Consider the following 18,872-nt stretch of genomic DNA (forward strand, 5'->3'; position numbering starts at 1 on the left):
CCATATCTGANATGCATACAAATAGACAGAAACGCAAACTTTAAACGCAAGAACTGTTGCAGAGACTCGCACTGGCCATCTTTCTAACTTTAACAACGTTTAACCGGAGCGAATGAGACGAGTGGATGAAATCATTCATCAGCATAGAGCGCTATGGTAAACACGGAAGTGCAAACGTGTATCACACGCGAGAACTGTTGCAGAGACTTTACCCGCACCAGCATCATTTCAAACATCAACTTAACCGGAGCGAACGAGACGAGTGGATGAAATCATTGATGAGCGCACATAAAGACAGAAACGCGTGCATTAAACATGAGAACTGTTGCGGAGACTCTGTACTGGCCATCTTTCTAACATAAACAACGTTTAACAAGGACAAATGAAACGAGTGGATGAAATTATTAATCAGCGCACATACAGTACATAGAGCGCTATGGTAAACATGGGAAACGTAAACGAGCGTGCACCAAGCGCCAGATGTGTTACTGAGACTCTGCACTGGCCATCTTTTCTAACATTACACTATATAATATACTATTTCACATTCACTATTTCACTATAACTGCCGCAGACGAGTCTGTGAAAGGAGGCGGGGCTCTGTTGTCACTGCGTTCACGTGCAGTGTCAACTCACTGTCGGAAAAAAGAAAGAGAGCGGGAACGCGCAGCCCGATATTTTTGACAACACTAGATAATTGTATTGTATTTCTTAATTTTTGATACCCATAGGCCCTTATTTAAATAATCTGTGTACTGTATTCTATTGTGTTATGGTCTCTGTGTACTGATGTTGCTGTGTACTAGATGATCCTGTCACCAAAACAAATTCCTTGTATGTGCAAACATACTTGGCAATAAAGCTTTCTGATTCTGATTCTGAATAGCAACGCCCCAACACCAACCCCTCCCACGTCTACGGGCATATTGTGCTGCATTGTGAAAGCACGTAAAACAGATTGATGACTTTCCTATCGAATGCCAAATTCCTAAATTTTCTCTTTAGTACACATAAGCAATAAGCGCTTTCTGTCAGCAGGCCAAGTCAGTCGCCAAGCAACCGGGAATTGTCTGTTTGCTCCCGAAGGCCTATCCGCGACTGCTCGTCTCTGAATTTGGTGAATGTGACTGTAAACATTAATAGAACTGGTATTTTAGACGAATCATCTATCAAAGAGCTCGTTGAATGTGTAATTGTGTGTATACTTACTTTCATATGTGTTCACTATTTCAATATTTGCATAAGGAACCGATCTGTATGTGTTACTTGCTTGCACGCTGGCTGGCCTGCTTTGCAATGTGCACGTTCACATTGCGCATGCGTGCATATGTAAATTCCATCATTTTTTCTAAGAAAATTTCTCATTATTATCTCGAAATTTCAACTTAGTTTCTCATTATTATGAGATACTAAGTCATTATTATGAGTTACTAAGTCGAAATTTCGACTTAGTTTCTCATTATTATGAGTTACTAAGTCATTATTATGAGATACTAAGTCATTATTATGAGTTACTAAGTCGAAATTTCGACTTAGTTTCTCATTATTTTGAGATACTTAAATCATTATTATGAGACACTAAGTCATTATTATGAGTTATTAAGTCGAAATTTCGACTTAGTTTCTCATTATTTTGAGATACTAAGTCATAATAATGACTTTTAAAATCTAAAAAAGTTCCCAACCCTGGCGGAAACGGGCTTCCATATCCACGGACCATGCCACACCATCAGCGTGCATCGTCTCATTGGCCGGTGTACCGTGCTAAAATGCTAAATGTTGCTTAATCTATTGAGACCAAATGGCTAAAATTTGTATAGCCTACATCTTTTTAACAAAGCCTAGGCTATACAGAAATCAGAAGAGCCCTGAATATGAACACAAAGCATTAAATGGTACAATAAGAATGTTAGGATGTCCCGCCGTATTTCTTACATAATACCAGAAGAACTAACATTGAAAGAAAAACAATGACGCGAGTTGTTATGTTGTTGCAGTATTTCAGTTTGTTTTTGTAATTTATTCGTTAATATAATATTGTTCTATATTTATTTTGTTTGCGTTCTGACCTCAGAGGTTTCAGATGAAAAGCTGTATGCCTTATTATTTTCATTGATATTTCTCTTTTAAGTTGTGTAGTTATGCGTTTGTTTAAGTTACATTTATATCCTACATTTACAAAATATTTTACAATTACGTTTTAAGAAATTATTATTTATAGTGTGTAGATTATTTATTTTACATTCTGATAAAAAATAGTTTATGGCTTGTTCTAACATCTGTTTGCACTAGGTACTATTTCAGTTTGCTTATATTTATTTGTCAATTCGTCTAAAAATGTAAATATATTGCTCTTTTTCCTGCATAGTTTTATACCAAAATAAAATGTTTTATCTGAATTTTAATGTTAAGTTTATTGTGTTGGTGTTATGTAACTAATGTAATGCTTTAAAATCTTGTTGTTTTGTTTTCTGACACATTTATAATCATACCATTGCATGTGTCATTAAAATAGCTTCATGCAAATTTATTTTATATTAAAAACTCAATACACAGTATGGTTCAGTAATTCACTGTTACAAATTACATATTTCTCATCCCCGAAACTTAAACCATTATTTGATGACTTAAGATATAGTGCTTATTAATAGCACAATTTTATGTTTGTATTTGGCGAGCTATTTATACATAGAAATTACCTTTTGCATGCGCGCACTTTTCGTGTACATTCGTACTTAACCCACACCATCAGGGCTGGATTGGCCATCGGGCATACCGGACATTTTCCCGGTGGGCCGATGTACTTTTTGGGCCGAAACCGACGCATGGGCGATTAGAAGCGTGAATCTGGCGCGTATGCACGGAACGCGAACGCAATTGCGAATCACACATGTATGCTGGAAAGGAAATGACAGCCAACTCGCAAGTTGGAAAGTAGTAATTCAATCTACAGTAAGTTACTGGCAAACCTGCTGCAAAACAGCAAAGTTTTACAGTGGAGTACAAGCGTCAATAAATGTTTTCTTGATAACGCATAAGAAGAGATTCATGAGAACAAATAATTTCACTTAATTGAGCAGATGAGCGGACTGTGCGGCCAGCATATAAAAGTATTTGCATTTCTTGCTTTGGTCTTCGTCAGAACTGACTTGCACCACCTGCTGGTGAAGCGGTCAGGCAGCAGGTAGAGATCATGCATCTGTGGATTCGGCGCCCTATTGCTTCTCCTGGGATTCCCGGATGTGAAACTTTGTATTTCAAGCTGAATTTGAACCACTGAAATTGTGGAAGCGAATTTTTTAACCGAAATAATATGGACTGAAAATTGTCTTTCGAAAATTAAAGGTTGTATTTTAAAACAAGTTGAATATTTTAAATGAAATTTAAAAGGTGAATTTTGATTATAGAATTTTTTAAAGGTGAAATTGTGCGTCAAATGTTTCAATTTGAAATATTCACAACTTAAATATACAACCATATTGAATTACAGACTCTAAAAATGCAAGCACTGGTAATGCAACAGATTTATTTAGGATTAGTGGTAATTCAACATGCTTTTTTGCTGCAAAGACTAATGGCATTAAAATACTTCCATATAAGTCTACATGTCATAATAATAAGAAACGATGCTTCTAACCACAGCTCTAGACCTGTAGTTAAAACCACGAAACTTTGCGATGCTGCTTGCGATTGATCGTTGGAATTAACGATGGTTTTGGGAAACACTTAAATCATTGATCTATGCTGGAACGACGGAACTTGCGACCATAGTTTGCTAACGATGCTTTTGGGAAACGCACCCCAGATCAGCCCCTTGTTATAACTGTTATTATATCACAGAAAAATCCCTTTACTTTTTCAAGGGAAAAGTAATTAAATTACAGTAACTAATTACTTAGTAACTAGTTACACCCAACACTGAATTGATTTAATTTGTTTTATATTTATGTATTTACAGAGCTACATGTTTTCATTTTACTGTAATGGACAATTAAATATTTACCTGAACCTACCCTGAAAAAACAACTAATAGGATTTACTTATTTTCATTTTTTTTATATTTTTTTAAGTAAAACTTAATAGGATAATAGAATATTATTTTTTAAAGTAAGTTTTACTTAAAAAAATATAAAAAAAATGAAAATAAGTAAATCCTATTAGTTGTTTTTTTTTCAGTGTAGCTGAAGCAAATAGAAGTAGTTAAGCAGAGTGTCTCAGGCTGCAGTTTGGAATGATATTTTGTCAGGATTGCGTGGAGAAGAACCCAGATGCAGGCAGCGGGGATGATGGGGTTAACAGAAATTTTATTAAACACAAAATGCAAAACAAACACCCTCAATGGGGGAAAACGTAACTAAGAATATATATAAAACAAAAGACTTCCCACGTTGGGGCAAAACGAAAACAAGAACAGAAAAACTAAACTGAAGGACACGACCAAACGTCTTACACCACAACACGTCAGGGTAGACCACAAAACTTACAGAACAAGGGCAAGGCTAGGAACAGGAACACTGGACGAGGTACTCAGCACATACACAGTACAATCCACGAGCACAAGACAAAGAAACATGAGGGCATTTATAGGCAAGACAAACAAGGGATAATTACACAGGGCAGGTGAGGAACATTAGACACCAGAGGGAAGCAATACCTGAAACGAGAGGGGCGGGGCCAATGACGAGACACGAGAAAACACATGAGATGTAAAAAATACACAACTCATGGCTTTCTCACATAAAACCTAAGGGCTCTGTCCCGATCCTGCCACACGACTAGAAATTCATAAACAAGAAGGCAGGACCGTGACAGTATTTACTTTTCAGGTAGGAGAGGCAGAATGCACTTTTGTATGTTCAAGTACTACATTAAACATATCTGAGTTAGATTATACACAAGCAACACGTACAATTTACCCCTTATGGGTGGGCTTAAACAGACAGAGGGTTAGTTGTAACACTTGCTAGAAAATTCAGTTTGAACACAAATAATTCAATATTATTGCATCCATATACTGTAATATAGGTAATTATTGTTTGTGCAGCTGTCTATACAAGATATATATTTCCACACATCCACATATTTCCAGTTGTAACACAATGAATAAAATGTAAATGAGCTTCATGTGTTAACACATGCTGCCGTCCTTGTTGCCCTACTGTCTACTGTGCAGGCAGCATTTCTTACTTTTTAGCAAAAAAAACATTTCTTAATTTGTTAAAATTGATCTGAAATACTTTGGATATTTAAATCACGATACAAATGTTTGACAGTAAAGATTAACTTTTTTCATGAGTGTTACACACGGATGGTTTATAAAGCATCACTTCCTTTATTTGTCATCAGAGGGTAAAACTCTGAAGCTCATTCAGCTCAAGAAGAATGGGGGCTCTAAAGATCTTGACACTCCTGCCAATCATCTCTCTGTGGCTCTGGCTGGGTAATACAATCATTTGCATACATTTTATTCAAGTTACTTTAATCATCTGTCAGTTATGTTGTGTAATTATTACATAGATACGATTTATTGTTGTTGATAGTGATAGCCTATATGTTTTACAAATTGGTGCGCAAAAACTCTTAACTAAACTTAAACTCTACGTTAAGGCCTACGTTATTCATGTTTCACAGTTTTTAAGTATATTTCAATAAATATGTACATTTTTATAAATTTTATCATGTACCAAAATTAAATAGCAATACAATAAATGATCAATATACTTCAAATTAGAAAATATTAACTTGGAGGGACAAATACACAAGTGCTTGTGTGTTTTATTAGTCTTTTTGAACACCTGTTTTAAAACCCTTTTACATTGAGATCATTTTGTAAATTGGTTCCTGTAAACTAACTAAAATTCCAATGACGTTATTCTAGTAGTTGTTTGACAAATAAGTAGCCACAGGGTATAATTTCTTCTCGATTTCTACGCACTGTGTAATTTCCAAAGTTACATTTAATGTTATTCCATATTTTTGATGAGTTTACTCTAAAATGTGGAATGAATATAAATAAAGAATATTAGAATGGTAGTGTGAATATAATTATATATTTGTACAACATATGTGACTTCAATTTTTGATCATTTACTGTTGTGTGTTAAAATCATATAGTGGTTACAAGAAAACACAAAATTCTGTGTTTTTGTAAAATGCCTCTCTGTTAAAAAAATGAATAGTCAAATGCAAAAAAACAGGCAATGTTAATTTACTATTGTTTCAGGACCATGATTTATTCTCTTTGTTTTTTCAGGATGTAACAATTTCGTATCTGCAAAACATCCAAATGTCGCAGTCAATATAAAATGTAAGTTTTCTGGTCAAACCAAATACATTCATGGGTTATTAATACATGTTTAAATCATGCTTTTTGTCTCGGGAGTGTTCAATACTGTAACAACACATTTTCTTTGCATAAAGGATATTTTCACAATTTGAATTAACAGGATGTGGGGGAAATGCAGCAGTGTGATGCACTCATTATTGAAACGCTGCAAATGTGCTCACTTCCACTGTGTTTGTCTTTGTTGCACAATAACAGGTGCCACATCTAACAGACAGTCAGATCAATTCATTCAGCTGCATGCTGTTTTAATACTGCAAAAACGTCTCTGAAACATCTTTATTCTGATTATTGTAAATGTATGGTTTGTTGAAATTATATGTTTAAAAAACAGTGACACTTTCAAAGTTGTGTCTTTTCTAAAAAACATTAATAATAGCAATTGTAAAATGAAGTGTGTTGTTTTATGTTAAATTCTTTAAGCCTCTTCTTGAACGAACAGTACACACTTAATATTTTTGTAACCTGATCATTTATATTACGTATCTTTCTTATTTTAGTTGTGTCTGAATTAAATGAGCATTCTGGATGGTGCTCCTGGACCCTGAGCAGCTCTGAAGACAAGGCAACCATGATAGTCCCGGAGGAGATTATGAGGCTTTCCTCTGAGATCTGTCTGTCTCTGGGATGTGGAGATGTGTATAAAATCAGGACAGGAGATGAAGGGTTTAACAATACCTGTCTCACAGGCTGTTTGTACCACAGCACTGAACTCAACTGCAGTGGGGTTGTGAGAAATGGCTGCAAGACGCTCTCTGAGGTTGTCTGTGGTAAGCCAAATCCGTTAACTTTTAGTATAATAATAAAGTATAACACATTTTATTTATAATGCGCTTTTCCAACACCCAAAGTGCTACAAACAAACAATAACAGTTAAAAAAGTTAAAATGAAAAAGTACATAAATAACACAGAATTAAGTCATAAAATAATCATAACAGAACACAACACAATAAAAGTCAGCATAAGCCATTTTAAAAAGATGAGTACGCCCATGGATTGAAATTTTAAAAACGTGACAGTTATATATTATATATATACCGTTATTATACAACAAAATCGATTTTACATGTTACATGACATGCACCACAAAACGGTTGGGTTAAAACAACACATTTTGTTTTCAGTTAAGGACAACAGACAAAAGTGTGTTGTCCCTAATTGAACACATCTGTGTTATTTCTGGGACAACCACATTTTGTATTACTTTTAACACAAAATCAACACGTTGTGTGTTAAATAACATGACACAAACAATATGTTAAAATTAACAGATCTTTTTGTCATGACAAACAAAAAATAATTTGGAAAGTTTACAGTCAAACACGTTAAAAGACAGAAAATGAGGAACATAAAATTCGTAGCATTGTAAATTGTACATAATAATAAACTCAAACAATAACAGCTTTCTTTTTTCTTTTTAGTTATAAATTTAACGTCATTTCACCTCAACACACGTAAAAAAGGAACCTGCAAGTTTATGTTTCAAATTTCGCTTTTCTGAAAAAGTATAAATTGTAATTCATTTAAATATGGCAGTGATGAATGGGGGCATGCAGATCTTTTTAATTTAAATAGAATTAAATATCAAAAACGTTTAAATAAATTATATATTTTACATTTTTCTTTGCGTGAAACTAGGCAAGTTTATTTATATATACATGATGCATTAGACATCTTTAAAAAGCAAATTATTTAAAATTACAAATACAACTTTGGAATTTAAAAGATTTAAAAAAATTAAAATGTGTGTATATATAAAAAGAATAAAATCAAAAGAAAATAGAAATAAAAGTGCAGTTGATGTAAACTAGCACAGTGCTTAGGTTATAAATGCACGGCTAAACAAAGTTAAATATTGAATATTGTTACGACATGACTAATTGTATTGCACACACTTAACATTTGCTTTGGTATCAGCTAATATTGTACGTACTGTACATAATCTACATTGAACATTGACACTATATTGCTGTAACATATGGCAGGCGAGGCAGTGGATCCACATGCAGTAAAGATTTATTAAGACAATGAAACAAGGTAATCCAAAATATGTGACCTGGAACAAGGAGCAACATGCAACAACGACTGACCTTTCAAGGGAAAAGTAATTAAATTACAATAACTAATTACTTAGTAACTAGTTACACCCAACACTGATGCTGATCAATGATTATATGTGAATAAAAGCCAAATATTTTTTAATCATATAAATGTAGGCTTTTAACATTTAATGAGCAATGAATGAGCAATACAAATGTTCAAGTATTTATTAATCTCTTTATTAATCTCTCAACTATTTATGTAAACTCTGGTCCATTAATACTGACAAATAAAACTTTGATTTTAAATAGTAAATGTATTAGTAAAATTTACATTATATTGACAATTAATAAATAATGTAAATAGATACCTCATTGTCTAGTCTTGTTCAATTTAACTTTAAATAAAATTAAAAAATTAGGGCCTTATTGTTATGGCAGTTTTTTCCCTGTGGTATCGAAAATGTTATCGAATATCGATATTTTGGGTATTGAATCGAAGTTAGAAATTCCAGTATCGTGACAACACTGCAATAAACATAAGATAAGGATACAGAGAGTAAAGCTTTGTGTGTATGTAAATATGTACAAATAAAAAATAAGAATAGACTATTCTATGTACAAGTACATACCAATTGTATCCTACTCTTTCAACAACAACAAAAAAGCTTAGCTCTTTATACTGTGATAGGCTATATGAGACCAATTTTCTTTTATTTGCACTTATGCTTTTTGTTGTCCTTATGTTGTTCCAATTGCTTCCATTGTTTCCCTCATCTGTAAGTCGCTTTGGATAAAAGCATCTGCTAAATGACTAAATGCAAATGTAAATGGTATGTGCTATATACAGCAGAATGGAATATCATTTAGAGAATTTTTTTATAAAAAATAGGTAGTGTATATCTGGAGGATATAATTAATATTGCACATAATTATTATTGCACAAAGTAATTAATTGTAATTAATTGTTAATTGTTAAAAACATTTAACTGTTCAAGAGGTAGATGGCCTGAGGGAAGAAGCTGTTTTTGTGTCTGGTTGTTTTGGTGCTCAGTGTGAAGAGATGATGGCTTGGATGTGAGAGGTCCAGGGTGGTTTTCTGAGCCCTTTTCCTCACTCTGGATGTATACAGTTCTTGTTGGGTGGGCAGTGTAACACCAATGATCTTCTCAGCAGTCCGAATCCGTTCTCTGCGGCCCTCGTATAAATTTCAAGTTAACATTGTAACAGTTTACTTTATTTATTCATTTACATTGATAATCGCGGCATACACTGATCTTTTGTCAACGTAGTAACCGTATTCCCGCTTGTAAAACTGAAAACACAAACTCGTGCCGGCCATGCATGCGTGCGGCACAGGTTACGACACTGTAGGCTATGAAAACACGAGGATCACAATAATCTTATTTCAAGTCTATCATTATCATTGTGGGGCAGTCATGGCCTAATGGTTAGAGTCGGACTCATGACCAGAAGGTTGCCGGTTTGATTCTCAGGACCGGCGGGTAACAACTGAGGTGCCCTTGAGCAAGGCACCTTACCCCTACTTGCTCCCCGGGCGCTGCAGTGATAGCTGCCCACTGCTCCGGGTGTACATGTGTTCACCACTTGCTGTGCGTGTGTTCACTACTCTCTGGATGGGTTAAATGCAGAGGTCACATTTCGGGTATGGGTCACCATATCTGACTAATCAGTCACTTTCACTATTGGCTCCTGTGGACATCAGAAACAGGTAAAGGGAAGCAGAAAGAAGAGATGGTGAGTTTGAGGGAGGTAACTTGATAAACAAACTGTACATTCCCAGCCAGCCAGGTCTCAGACATCAGATGAAAAAGTCTCAGGAAAATTTTTGACAAGTCTATAGAATAGCATTGTTGCTGAGAAAAAACGTACGAGTTCTGTATTTTCAGATATGAAATGAATATTTAATTCGCTAGCTCTAGTTAATGATATTACATCAAAAGTTGTCAATTACTATGGCAGAGATGCGCTATCATAGGCAGTAGGCTACAGTTCAATAATCACTTTTATTCAAGTTAAGATAGCATAAAAGGGGGTGAAAAATATTTTGCCTAGTGCAGATGCTAATTTTAGGTAGGAACCTGGACTTAATTCCACAGAAAGTGGGACAGGTCTTCAGATTGCTTTCTCTCCAGAGCAGAGCCGATCCTTCCTATATGCAGGTTGCGTAGGGCCTCTAAACCACCAGGGGGCCCCTTGAGTACCTAATCAAAAACACTATTGTAAACAATTAAGACACTAGTTTTTATAACTTGCGGATCCAACATTAGAGGCATCATTTGGACATTTCCTTTTTAGTACTTAATTTATTTAATTACTGTGACATACTCAGACATCATGCAGTGCGCGGCAGGTATGGCATGCATGCGCGTGATGTGCCTTTACATATGGCCATGGTTTTAAACAGAGCTAACCGTCTGGAGCCAAAAGAAAGAAAAAAAATGCCAACAACGCAAAGCAAAAGAAGAGGCATGTGCTTTTGTACTATTTTAAACTCTTATTTTGTTTTAACCAAATTATGCAAGAACATGTTTACAAATTCAGTATTTGAACACTGGCATAAAGTTGCTTGACATTGGACATTGACATTCGTGAATTTAGGGACCGTCTCCCAAGTTACATTAATACATGTTTCTAACTTCAGTAGCATTTAAAGGGGATAACTTAGACCACAAAACCAGCTCTACAGTGTTCATGTGGGTGTCAGATATAATGCACACCTTTTGATTTTTTATATTTATCACAATAAACTGTCAAATCATATGTAAATATTGCTATTTGTTTTGCTGTGTATATATATATATATATATATATATATTTTTTTTTTTCCTGGCTCAAATTGAGGCGGATGTGGTGCCATCCTGATCTTGTACACATGTGCATGTGTAGGCCCACCGTACTTTTAAGTGGCTTAACCAAACACTTTACGAACAACATATACAAGTTCTAAAAATTAGATAAAAATGACAATTATTAAAGGGAACCTCCACCCAAAAATGCAAATTCTGCCATTATTTACTCACCCTCAAGTAGTTTAACATCCCTAGGACCTCTGTATTTCTCCTGAACACAAATTAAGGTAGTTTTGGAAGCTTTATGACTCCTCCATGGATGGCAACGCAACCACACTTCAAAGCGTGCGTTCCCGAGAGCTGTTCCCGTGGCACTGTCATCGCCACACACATCAAGCATGCGTCGCGTGCTCTCGGGAACGCGCGCGTTGGAAACTACCACTGAAATCAGGAAGTTTTTGAATGTAATCGTTATCTTTGTTTGTTTGCACACAAAGAGTATCCGCGTCACATTATATTAATTAATACTGAACCACTTAAAATCATATATAACGTTTTTAATATTTTCAACTAAATTTTCAGCCCACAGTAGCCAACTGAATTAACCAGTTTTTCTAAATGACCAAATCTCATTCACATCCTGCATTCTCTTGTGGTTCACTGAGCTATAAATGATTCACTGATATCTTATATTCGCTAGTGACTGAATAGTTTCCACTGTTCAAATGAGTCATTCGTTTTCAAGTCGTTCTGATCAACTCAACTCTCAACTCAACTTTATTTATATAGCGCTTTTACAATTTTCATTGTTACAAAGCAGCTGTACATGAGACATATTGACTATAAGCAAAATAATTAAAGTTGTACCTGCAAAAACAAGAAAAGGTTGAAAACACAGAAGACAGACATGCCCACATACAAAACACTCCACACACACAATATGCACACGTACTAACACACATAGACATAGAGACACACACACACACACGGATGCGCACGCACACACACACACACACACACACACACACACACACACACACACACACACACACACACAGCACCACATTATAACAACTGACAGGACGCCTGAGAGCGTAATGCACGTGAAGGACTGTAATACAAAAGGAGTTCATTCAAGTACTGAGGAGCTAAACCATGTAAGGCTTTATAGGTAATAAGCAAGATTTTAAAGTTAACGCGATGCTTTATAGGTAACCAGTGCAAGGTTGACAGAACCGGGCTAATATGTTCATACTTTTTTGTACGTGTAAGAACTCGAGCTGCCGCGTTTTGGACCAATTGGAGTTTTTGTAATAAGCCTGCAGGGCAACCACCTAACAGTGCATTACAGTAATCTAGTCTTGATGTCATGAATGCATGAATTAACTTCTCTGCATCTGAGATTGACAGCATATGACGTAGTTTAGATATATTCTTAAAATGGAAAAACGCAATTTTACAGGTGTTGGCGACGTGGCTCTCAAATGACAGATTACTATCGAATAGAACGCCAAGATTCTTTGCTGACGACGAGGGTTTTATGGAACATCCGTCAATAGTTAAACAGTATTCTTGGTTGTTACTTATAGCAGTTTTCGGTCCAATAAGTAACACTTCCGTTTTGTCCGAGTTCAGTAATAAAAAGTTGTTACTCATCCAGTTTTTTATATCGACTATGCATTCCATTATTCGATGGAACTGCTGTGTTTCATGAGGCTTCGAGGAAATATAAAGTTGAGTATCATCAGCATAACAGTGAAAGCTAACTCCGTGTCGCTTTATTATATCTCCTAGAGGTAGCATGTATAATGCGAAGAGCAGAGGCCCTAAGACTGAGCCCTGTGGTACACCGTACTGGACTTGCGATTTGCGTGACACCTCATTGTTTATTGCTACAAATTGAAAACGGTCGGATAAATAAGATTTAAACCATTTCAAAGCTATTCCCTTAATGCCGACATAATTTTCGAGTCTATGTAGGAGTGTGCTGTGGTCAATGGTATCGAATGCAGCACTAAGGTCTAGCAGCACCAATAACGAGATACAACCTCGGTCAGACGCCAATAGCAGATCATTTGTAACTCTGATCAAAGCAGTCTCTGTACTGTGACATGCTCTAAATCCAGACTGGAATTCTTCATTGATGTCATTCCTTTGGAGGAAGGAGCATAATTGAGTTGAAACTACTTTTTCCAGAACTTTAGATATGAAAGGTAGATTCGATATAGGCCTGTAGTTCCTTAGTTCTCTAGGGTCGAGTTGGGGTTTTTTGACAAGGGGCCTTATAACAGCCACCTTATATGCTTTAGGCACATGTCCTAATGTCAGAGATGAGTTAATAATACCAAGAAGAGGATCTATAATTTCTGGGAGCATCTCTTTCAGTAGATTTGTAGGTATAGGGTCTAGTATGCATGTTGTTGATTTAGATGATCTAATAATTTTAGACAGCTCATCTTGATCTACGGTATAAAATAATTGCATTTTCTCCTTAAGGGCGCTGTAGTTAGTTTGTTCAGCGGGTTTCACTTCTGATTGCATTGTTATAATTTTTTCTCTAATATCTTGGATTTTATATGTGAAGTAGTTCATAAATTCATCACTGCTATGCTGATATACAGGATCAGAAGTCACTGACGATTTATTTTTTGTTAATTTAGCCACCGTGTTAAATAAAAACCTAGGGTTGTGCTGGTTTTCTTCTATTAGTGATGAAAAGTAGGCGGATCTAGAAGTTATTAGGGCTTTCCTGTATTTTCGAATACTATCCTTCCATGCTGTACGAAATACCTCTAATTTAGTTTTCTTAAAGTTGCGCTCCATTTTTCGGGCCGCTTTCTTTAGAGCCTGAGTGTGTTCATTATACCACGGTGTGGGGCTGCCATTTTTAATCTTCTTTAAACGTAGTGGAGCAACTTTGTCTAGCGTTACCGAGAAGGTGGAATTAAAATTTTCAGTGGTAATGTCAAGATCTTCAACGTTATTTCTCATGATTTGAGACAATTCGGGCAGATTATCGAGAAACGCATCTTTGGTAGTTGAAGTTATTGTTCTACCATATTTGTAACAATGAGTTTTATTTGCAGCCGTAGGCCAGTGAAGCAAACATAATACCAGATAATGATCCGAAATGTCTTCACTCTGCTGAAGGATTTTAACGTCGTCCACATTTATACCGTAAGACAGTATTAAATCTAAAGTATGATTACGAAGGTGAGTGGGTCCTGACACATGTTGACTAATGCCCATGGAGTTAAGAGTGTCTTTGAAAGCCATTCCTAAGGCATCTGTAACGTTATCTACGTGGATGTTAAAGTCACCAACGACAAGGAGTCTATCTGCGGCCAGTACTAGTTCTGATAAGAACCCACCAAATTCTTTAATAAAATCTGTGTGGTGCCCTGGAGGCCTATATACAATAGCTAGAATCAATTTAAAAAGTGTTTTATCTTTAGTATTAGGTGTTGAAACATGAAGAACCATGACTTCAAAAGAATTATATTTAGAGTTCGACTTCTGGGAAATGCTAAGAGAGTTATTGTAAAGTGCTGCGACACCTCCCCCTCTGCCTTTTAGACGAGGCTCGTGTTTATAATAATAATCTTGGGGGACAGATTCATTTAAAGCAATATAATCATCTGGTTTTAGCCATGTTTCTGTCAAACAGAGCATGTCTATTTTATGATCTGTTATCATATCGTTAACAAAAAGTGCTTTATTAGAGAGAGATCTAATATTTAGCAATCCGAGTCGTAACAGTTGATTATCTGTATTTTGTTCATGTTTAGTTTGTTTAACGTTTATTAAATTACTTTCAAGAGGTTTACGCATTATTTTATGTTTGCTAATCCGGGGGACAGACACAGTCTCTATTTTGTGATGTTTGGGAGAACGGATTACTACATGTTGTACATTTTGATCACAATGTGTCCGCTGGATACTGGCGAACTCGCTGTGTACAGTATTACGCTGATTCAATGAGACAACTGCACAGCTTAAAACGTTACAATGATATACAACACATTAATTTAAGGAACCTTTTTAAGAAATAGTACTTGGATGCAAAAGAAGCAAATGTTAATTTTGTGTAGATAAAAACATGTACACAAAAACAGTCAAACAAAATGTCAAATAGTTCATTAATTCCAATGTGATATATAAATATATCCAAGGTGATATAAAATAAATAGTTTTTAAGCTCATCATGTTTGTAATTTATTAACAAATCATTTATAAATTTATTAGATTTCATTTTTATATTATTCAATAATGTACCTAAATAATCTATATTAAAGAACAATAAAACATGTGTTTGCAAGTGATTTAGTTTTAATATTTTTAATTTTTGTTTAACAACATTTAAAAGCAGACGATTGGATTATTTCACGTTCACAACATATTTGTTGTGCATATAATACAAAGCCTCAACAGGCCATTAAAAAATTGCAGCATTAGTAGTTTTTTTGTTGTCAAAAAGTAATGCGATTGGGTGTTATGAAGTGGCGAAATACTTCACTGACATAAATGTCCTTTTCACCAGAAGCTCGTTAGTGTCCTTAGTGTCACTTAGTGTCTTTGGCCAGTGATCCAGGCAGCAAATAATCCATTTATTTCATACACTTGGTGTCTGCCGTGTTTGGTGTGATTTTCTCCCACCCTTTACGTTAAACAGTTTAATGAGATTTTGTCAGTAGGCTACTGTACATTGCGGGACTGCGAGAGCAACCTATAAGCATGTATCAGTTGGCTCTCAACTCTCTCCCGCGGTCACATGCTGATTAATCAGTATGTCACATGCTTCTGCCTTATGCGGCCAGTGAGAAAGGCACAAATATCTGACGTTTGGCTGATATAACAATATAATTACGACAAATAAGCATTTAAACATGGCCACCGGCTCACAAAGCTCTCGGCTCACCAGAAATGTTCCGGTTGAGATATTACTGTATATATATTATATATTTTATTATATATTATATGTCTCTTTGCTGTTTATTTCTGTAAATCATTTCAATAAAAATGACACTTAATTATTTTATAGGTATACTTCACCCAAAAATGAAAATTCTGTCATCATTTACTGAAGTTCGAGTTGTTACAATTTCTTTGTTCTGATAAACACAGAGAAAGATATTTGGAAGAATGCTTATGTAGCGGGTCCCGGCTAGGTCTCCGCTGGCAGATATATGTATAATCTTCTGATAGGAGTGTCCTGGAAATATTGGAAATATTACAAAGAAATCAGCGACACAGGACAACAGTTGCTCATTCTCCTTTCATTCGGATTATCTTTATTTTTAACTTCATTTTAACTTTGTATCTGCAATCATGAATTATTTTCTGTTCTTTTGTCTGCTTTGCATTGAAGCACAGGTTATATCCACATTTGGATAACATGAAGCCATATATTCTTCAAAGGTCTGTTTTTACATAAATGTCTCCTCACATATTTTCCAAACATTAATTTATCAAAATTTGTATGAAACCAAAAACAAACATTTTCCCTTTAACTCACATTTTCTGTCTATCTTCAATCATGTCTGCACTTCTCCCTTTTAACACCTGTCATTGTCCTCTCATTAAAAGAGTATTTTTGTAATAACTGTACATTTTATAAGTGTTCACTTTATACGACAGAATAAATCTCATTTGCAGTTAAACTGTATTACATTTTACACTATATGAACACAAACTTAAATAATAAACATGTCTGCCTCATAACTTGGTGCCCAGTCCTATGAACTGAAACTGTATCATTGTCTAATATTAACACGTCCCCGTAAAACAAGGCTGCAGCCGTAACTGGTCTTACTCGGTACATTAGCATTAACTTACTACCCTTTGAACATTGTACACACACACAGCTGCTTTCCACACACAGCAATAACCCACAAATGCCCGGAGCCACAGGGAACAAACAAAAGATATCAATGATGCGGACGTCGCCGCCATTTTCTCAACTACGTACCATCAGACTTAACCGTTTAACACTTACATACTTTTACTTACAGACCACACATCACCGGGGATTAATATTATTTATAAACATCTGTAGTTACATAAAAGGTGTGTAACTAACCTGGAATATTGGAAATATTACAAAGAAATCAGCGACGCAGGACAACAGTTGCTCATTCTCCTTTCATTCGGATTATGAGCTCACCTTGCTCTGCGCATTGCTAAGGGTCCCAGAGTGACGCTGCTGGTGGGTGCTGCCACCCTGTGTCTATTTTATGAAACAGCATGTCATTCTGTGCTTCTTTGTAATCTCTCATTAGTATTCAATTTTATAAGTCAGAATAAAATAAAATACAATTGCAATAGAAGGAAAGGAAACAAAAAGTAATAATCTCAACAAAACACTTATTTTGTGAGTATCACATCTTATAACCAACAGATTTTGCCCCCATTGACTCCCATAGTAGGAAAATTATATCATTTTTTGTTCTGTTGAACACAAGAAGACATTTTGAAGAATGTAGGACAGCAAACAGTTCTGGGGCACTTTTGACTCCATTGTATTTTTCCTACTATGGGGGTCAATGGGGGCAAAATCTGTCTGGTATAAGCATTCTTCCAAATATTTTCTCTGTGTTCATCAGAACAAAGAATTTATACAGAATTGGAACAACCGAAGGTGAGTAAATGATGACAGAATTTTCATTTTTGGGGTAATTCCCTTTAGTAACACTCATTGTTAACAGTCCATTATTACCTTTGTATTATACTAAAATACAAAAAAATGACATACTGATATGTTCACAGGATGGAGAATCTCGTTGAATTTTTGAGACAGAGGAATGTTCCTGAAGAAACAATAGAGTTACTGGAATGTGAAAAGGTGAGTGATATGTGTAAACCTAGCCTTATGAAATAGTTATGCAGTCATTCATACATGAAACATTTACAAGCATTGCAAACATCTAAATGTTTAATTATGTATTTTAATATTATTTTTAGATTGATGTTAGTGTCATCGAACTAATGACTGATGAACAGCTAAAGAAATACTTTCCATCTTATGGTGATCGTCTTGCCGTACTGGCATTTTGCAGAAGAAAAACAACTGAATCCAGCAACAGGAAATCTAAACTTTTTGAGCGACTGAAATCTAAGCTATCACAAAAACGAAAGTGTGATTAATCCTGTAACTAGTGTTGTGGAAAAATTTCAGTCTTGTAGTTCAAAAAATCTCTCAGACTAAGAAGGTCCGGATGTTGAGGAGTTAACTTTATTTGCTCGAGCAAACAAAGTGAGATGTTCAAAGTCATCTAAAAACCAAGTGTTTTCAGTCTACAGTTATAGTAAACTTCTGAAAGGTGGTCCTCTCAAAACCAATCAGGTATTTTCCCGTTATCTCTTATTTTTATTAACCAATTGTTAATTGTCTGCCACCAATAAGTCCCAGGTAACAAGGTACGTATCTAATGGTGGTACGCTGGTTATTACATCATTTTTAAAATAATTTGCATACAATGGTTACTACACGAGACCACCAAACAAGCCATGGTCTCCATACGAGACGGCGTGGCGTCCGTGCGTAATCATGGTTACTTGTAAACAGTGGAAAATCCCCAGGTTTTAGAGAGAACACAACAGGCTTCAAACTTTAGGCCTCTAAAAACATCACTGGATTTTACCTTGTTACATTGTGCTCAAATGTGCTTTAAACATGC

At 35.4% G+C, this 18,872-nt stretch overlaps 1 protein-coding gene across 1 annotated transcript in view; it reads right to left on the minus strand.

Annotated features, from left to right (window-relative positions):
- Positions 1-16,674, minus strand: part of LOC130566733 (antigen WC1.1-like) — a 34,789-nt gene extending 18,115 nt beyond the window's left edge. Inside the window, exon 1 of the mRNA XM_057354430.1 lies at positions 16,409-16,674. The gene's annotated coding sequence lies outside the window, so the exon portion shown is untranslated. The remainder of the gene's footprint in view (positions 1-16,408) is intronic.
- Positions 16,675-18,872: the final 2,198 nt, after the last annotated feature.

This window comes from Triplophysa rosa, linkage group LG16, assembly GCF_024868665.1.
Source record: "Triplophysa rosa linkage group LG16, Trosa_1v2, whole genome shotgun sequence".
NCBI classification, from domain to species: Eukaryota; Metazoa; Chordata; class Actinopteri; order Cypriniformes; family Nemacheilidae; genus Triplophysa; species Triplophysa rosa.